This window comes from Pleurodeles waltl, chromosome 10 (genome assembly GCF_031143425.1).
Source record: "Pleurodeles waltl isolate 20211129_DDA chromosome 10, aPleWal1.hap1.20221129, whole genome shotgun sequence".
In the NCBI taxonomy this organism is placed as follows: domain Eukaryota; kingdom Metazoa; phylum Chordata; class Amphibia; order Caudata; family Salamandridae; genus Pleurodeles; species Pleurodeles waltl.
This window is the reverse complement of record NC_090449.1, coordinates 111,422,031-111,428,195: the sequence shown is the minus strand read 5'-3', so window position 1 is coordinate 111,428,195 and position 6,165 is coordinate 111,422,031. Positions and strand designations below refer to the sequence as shown.

At 43.0% G+C, this 6,165-nt stretch overlaps 1 protein-coding gene across 1 annotated transcript in view; it reads left to right on the top strand.

Moving 5' to 3' along the window:
• The first annotated feature begins 3,068 nt into the window (after positions 1-3,068).
• The window catches only part of INTS1 (integrator complex subunit 1), a 494,737-nt gene continuing 491,640 nt past the window's right edge, over positions 3,069-6,165 (top strand). Inside the window, exon 1 of the mRNA XM_069209905.1 lies at positions 3,069-3,174. The gene's annotated coding sequence lies outside the window, so the exon portion shown is untranslated. The remainder of the gene's footprint in view (positions 3,175-6,165) is intronic.

The window sequence follows — 6,165 nt, the reverse complement described above, 5'->3', positions numbered from 1 at the left end:
ATTCTATTGTGTAACATGTCCTATACACTGATCTACACACTTGTATGATTCACTGTCTCTGTATAAAGTGTGTAAAGAGCTCTGACTTCCAACTTTGGTACGAATGGCGCTGTAAAAGAAATTAAACACGTGAGTGAGGCTACGGGATGATAAGGGGGACCATTAGAGGGTGGCAGTGAGAGAATCTGTGGAGGAGGTAGTTTTGCGCGCCAGTCCTGGTTGAGTCACCTTAAAAAAAAAATTAGGGCCCTGGGAAATACACATGTGGGGACCGGACCCCCTGTTTGGAACAACATTACATTTATTACTCATTCTTAGATACATCAAGCCCTGGTGAGTGTGGAGGTCAAGACAGAGGGTGGGAGAGAGGCAGAGGGAATGATCAGTATTTACTGATTTTAAGAAATAGGGAGAGCTGAGGAAGAACGAGAGGGACGGAAGACAGCAGGGGGAAGTTACAGGGAGGGGGGGAGTGAGGACAAAGAAGTAGAGAGAGGTAAAGATATGCAATGTAGAGGGAGAGAGATGAAAGAAAAAGAGACAAGTGAGGTACAGAAAGCAGAGAGTGATGAGCTAGGATAGACAGAGAGGCAGAGAAATGCAGTAGAAAGGGAGGAAGAGTGGGGGTTGAGAGTACCCCGCTCATTTCACTATGGGCCTTCCTGGATGGTGCGGACCATGGGCAATTACTTACCTTGCCCATGCCTTAAAATGTCTCTGGGTGAGTTGAGAGCTACGCCAGTGCGTCAGACTACACCACAACGGACCCACACACTACTCCACTGAAACAATATATATTGTGGGGTAGAGAACCCCTCTGAACCCTCCTTGGGACACGTGTGTTCATTCGCTGCCTACTGGGCCCATTCCCTGCATGCCTATTTGCACATGTCTTTGCCCACATTTAACAATTTCCACCACATTCACGTAGAATGTTAGAATGGTGAGAACATGTTACTCTCAGACCATGCGTGGCTCGGCCCATAGGGCTCCTTCTAGCGCCAGAATACCCTCTGGGGTGAGTGGTGCACTATACAAATATAATAAATATGTTACAATTTCATATGAGTCAACTTGTGAGGAAAAACTCATTGTATTTGAGTTTTTTTTGTTTTTATGCTTCCACTCAAAATATGCCTTGTACATGAGTGAGTCAAAGGAATGGAATCCCCATCCATCATCTGCACGGCATGTTGTGTACTCAAGGCACTTAAAGCGTAAAATGTGTCTATTTACAAGCAATCTGATGAATATTTCTTATATATTCGCAACAGGATGTGCTCAAACACTCAAGACTACAACATATTTATTACATGCATGGAATGAGGTGAGGTGTCCTGATTTGTACTAGTACTATCGCAATACAAGATGTACCGAAAGTTAAAATTTGAATCAACCAATCTTTTAAAATAAGTATGCTCGTTAGTTTTCAGTCGATCATGCAGACCCTTGTTTGCCCCTGCTACCAGTGAGTGCTTATCAAACTGGAGCTTCGAGTTTAGATGAATCATTTTAAATAACCTATAATCACTTATATTTTGGGTCACAGCTTGTGCGATGTCACTGGAGTCAAAGGCTGTGTCATATAAGTGCAAAACGCAACAATACAGTACTGATCCCACTGCGACAGACCGGGGATCAAAGATACTGGCTGCTCTCTAGGCAGACCACAGGATCAGTGAGGTGACCTCAGGTGAACATTACACAGATGGTTTGTCAGAGTGAAAATCGGCGTCTTAAAAGATACAGACAGCACCCAGTGCGTGAAATGAGCCCTGAAGGAAGAAACATGGATAAAAAGAAATTTAGATAGAAGGTAAATCTTACTCAATTGATAAAGATAGCCCAGGACAATCAGAAACTTGTTTTGTGACCTGCTGCAGAAACACCTCAACTTGTAACCTGCCCAGTAGTTAGTGAAAACAAGTAGAATTCGCATTTTCCATTATTAACTCTTAAAGGTCTTTGATGTGTTTTAAAGTGCGTCTCCTGTCACAAAAGAAAAAGTTTTAGTGCACCTATGTTATCCCTAGCCTTAGTCTGTACAGCATGACACCTTTCACTGAGATGTCAATGCACACTGTTTAGACAATGAATATCACACATACTCGTTGTTTCAAAATACACTTTCTGGGGATTAGGGTTTATTTTGAACTTGGTGCCTCACTCTCCTAAACACCTCATCCTGCTCTGACAACTTGAGCCAGAGAAGTCTTAGGCCACAATGCTACACAAGGATCTGTGGTGCATTTCATGCTCCATAGACTGACATGCCTTGCAATGTGGAAATAACCCTCACAGTATAATTACATTTTTTAATAGAATGATTTGTGCTGCATGCAGGCCTTCCATTTTATAAGCGTTATAGGTTTATTCTCAAACTGATAGCCCTAGCCCACACCTCACTTTTTCTCATTGTAAATTATGTTCCCATTGTTCGTATGGTCACCGTGCAACAAACGTCTTCAGTACAATGTTGTTAGAAAAGAGATGTAGGTTGGATAACATGACCTCTTCAAGAGCCTGTGAAATGAAGCTATAGTTACATGGACATGGCTGATTTACTTACCTTGCGATAAAACGTCACTCGGTGTCACACCCAAGACACTGAAAAGCCACACAAAATCACCCTGAAAACATAGAAATGTCACACTTAATTAGAACGAAAACATTGCAGGTGTGCGTCAATGACGTGTCAACCTAGACTACTGAGAGCGATCAGCAGTGCAGTCGTTGCAATGAAGCAGGTCCTCCGTTAGACTCTGGTTCGAACTATAAAAGTGGAAGTTGTAGTATGCCGGTTGTAGCGGCACAGGACGACGCCTAGGCTCAAACATACGGTCAGGCCGGTGGAAAGCCGGGGCTTCGCACTCGCAGCCAAAACAGGCAGCCTCGTATGTAACGTAGTTGGGTCACGCGGGGGCATGGCAGTGCTCGTCATAACCCTCTGGCTTCAAGAAACGAGACCGGGGCGTGTCTTAAAGGGAGGTGCTTCCTGGACGTCACCGAGAACAGCAAATCGTCTTTCTTCTTTTTGCCTACCTCCCTTTCGTCACTTTCTAATGAAATCAGTAGTCAATTGGCAAGAATGTGTAGTAATGGAGTTTCCGCTTCCGGGTTATGATGTGCAGACATGGAGTGAATGGGAATGTTATAATAAGTTGTTTTGAAGTGGTGAGTACGTATATTTGCGGATATTTCTTGGTGCCGTGGTCTTCAGCGGCAGGAAGGCTCGGAGGGCAGCGTGCTTTGTATGGGGTTCCACAGACGACTCATACAAAAGTAAAACATTGAATATGGGATGTCATGCTTATCTTTGTATTTTAATGTACCACAGGCGTGCGTGCAGTTTGCCAGCGCTAGTGTGGATATTGGTCTGAGTTTCCCATGCAGACAATCTATTTATATGACATATTATAACTTACAGCTCTCTCATTGAATATGCGACATTGGGAACTACATGGATCTTAAAATACGTCTCTGTTTGAGCATGTTGGGCTGATCTTAGCACGCAGCTCTCCCTTTAGGTGTGGCATAGGCGTTATTCATTAATATATGGGAGAAATCCCAACACGCAGCCCCCCCCCCTTCAGGAGTAAGTCTGAAGTGTCCATGCAATAATTGCGTGGGGCAGATATATCTATGCATATGTGTGATGATACCCTTGCCACCTTTGTGTGTAGTGAGCAATCCTTCAGCATATAGCCTTCCACATGCCCTCCGTTCCGTGAGAGTGGCTTAATGAGTTGTCAAACTGTTGTGTGCTGGAGGTCATGTGTTCCAGGTATGGTAAGGGCGACTTAATTCTTCCATAGGTAAAATTAGTACCATTGTCTAATAAGTAACGATAAGATGTGTTAATTACAGCGCTTAGCAATGGCAGAAGTGCCATTTGTAGCACTATTTAAAAAAGGGACTTCATCCTAGTCTTTTTTATTTGTATTGTAGTGCAGCATTTATATACCAATCTGTACTTATTTGTGGGCACTGAAGCGCTGCCCTACGTCAGCAGCAAACAAAGCTGTTTAGGGTGTATGGCTGGAAGGTAGTCGTCTTTGTTTTTTGATCCTTGGTGGGAAGTGTTGCCATGTCGTACTTGATGACCATTGTGGTGCGGTTATCGTGTTACGGGACACACGACTTAGCAGTGTGGTGGATGAGGAGATATGGCAGACAGATAAACAATTTGTGCCTTTTAGTAAGCTGACGGCTTTGAGCAGCTCTGCGCGCCCCTTTATAGTGTTTCTTATGAATTGGTTACTCCACTTGGTTGTCCGACCTGATATTTGCTTAAGGTTTTTTGCTCCTAAGTAGGCGTGGATAGAGAGAAGTGGTAGGTGGAGGAAATATACTGGAGTAGGCTTTGTAACCATCATCCCATATCTGAAAGTAAAGAGCGGTCATAGCGTCCAGACACAGTGGTAGACTAGATGAGTCCTCAGATTGACCAGCTGTATGCAATTAATCTCTTTAGTTATTCCATGCCTGATCAATCGGTGATGAGTGGTTTATTGACTGCTACAGTACTGTTGATAGGCAAGAACCCGTAGGAAATATGTTTTATGTCAGTGTAAGAGGATTAAGCTACAGTTGGCTGCTGATCTCCGGGTATCAGTGTAGGCCAGAACGATTATTTATAAATTGACATTGCAGTAAAATATAGGTAAGGCCTTGATAGATTACCTAGATATACAAAATAGTGTGCTGTCGGGTTTGGTCCATATGTGTGCTGAAAATTGTAGATTGTACTCAGAGGCGCGATTTTCTTTCAAAGTTCTATCCCAGGGTTGTAGGATGATGTAGTTATCTTGGAAATTGCCAAGTTTCGAACTGTGTTCTCAACTGTACAGTGTCCTGAATGGTTCAAATCTTGGCTCAAAACGAGTTCCAGATTTTAGCAGCTTGTACTGGAAAAAGCAATGCCTTCTATGGATCTCTTTTGGTAAAGTGGTGTGATAATCCATGATGCAAACTAGGAGCAAAGTTTCCTGTTTTATTTGTATTGCCTGAATTTACCTTGTTGGTCCTTTTCCATGGGAGGCTTTATGGACAAAGCAGTGTACCTTGAACATTGCCCTTCTAGCTGTAGGTAGCCAGTGGTGTGACTGTAGTGCTGGAGTCATGCGTTATCTTGGGTAAAGGAGGGAAATGAGTCTTGCTGTAGCTCTTTGGATTAGTTGTATTACACGTATGATGGATTTGGGTGCACCAAGATATAGGCTGTTGGCATAGTCAAGCTTGGAGATTATGAGCAGGCCCACTTGAATCTTGCGATGAAGTTGCAGCAGCGTTTTTCGCATAACTATAGAATTGCTGCATTTCCACATACTCCATCATCTGCATATTTTTTCAAAAAAAGTTTCTAGTTCAAAGGGTTCAAAAGTTACTAAATCACAGCGACACTTGTTGGCTCATAGTGGAAGGCCCTTTGCAAAGGTTGACTGGTCACTTTTCTCTTGCTTTTTTCTAAATGTGTGTGTTAAACTGCTACTAATGAGAGGGAGCCTATGTCCAGACAGTGTTAACAAGTGTAAACATGACAAAATAGTGAAGCAATTCACAAAACTTGCCACATTATGCCACATAATTTGCCTTTTCGGGCCGCATTATTTGGTCAACCTTGCTGCATAATTTGGCCCTCTCCTGCTGCATAATTCCAGTGGACCTGATTATGAGTACAAGGATAGGTTGTAGTTTTTGTTGTTATCCAATGCATGAGAAGATACAATGCAGGGTTTTGGTTGTGTTAAAGACACTGTTTGTGAGGTTGTCGCCATGTGGTATCAAGGGTGGGTCTGAATCCATGGTTACCCCTATGTTTCTGACTTCTCTTGATGTTGTTGGAGGGGCCTTGAGGTCCCTTGGACAGTGTGGAGGTAGGGTGGTATTATTTCCATTTTCTGCAGAAAATGATACATGTCTTTGTGAAGTTGAGCTTTAGATGGTTATTCTTCATCTATGTGTTTATGCCACAGAGGCAGTCCTCAAGCCTAGAGTTGATGAAATCTTACGGGCTATCCATTTTTAGACTGATTTATGTGTTATCTTCTTATTTGTAACAGGTGGGGTGTACTGATTTAATCAGGTTTGGTGGTGGGGGCAGAAGGGGTTGGGTAGATGTTGAATAATAGATGGGATATGATGGACCACTGATGGATCTCTTCT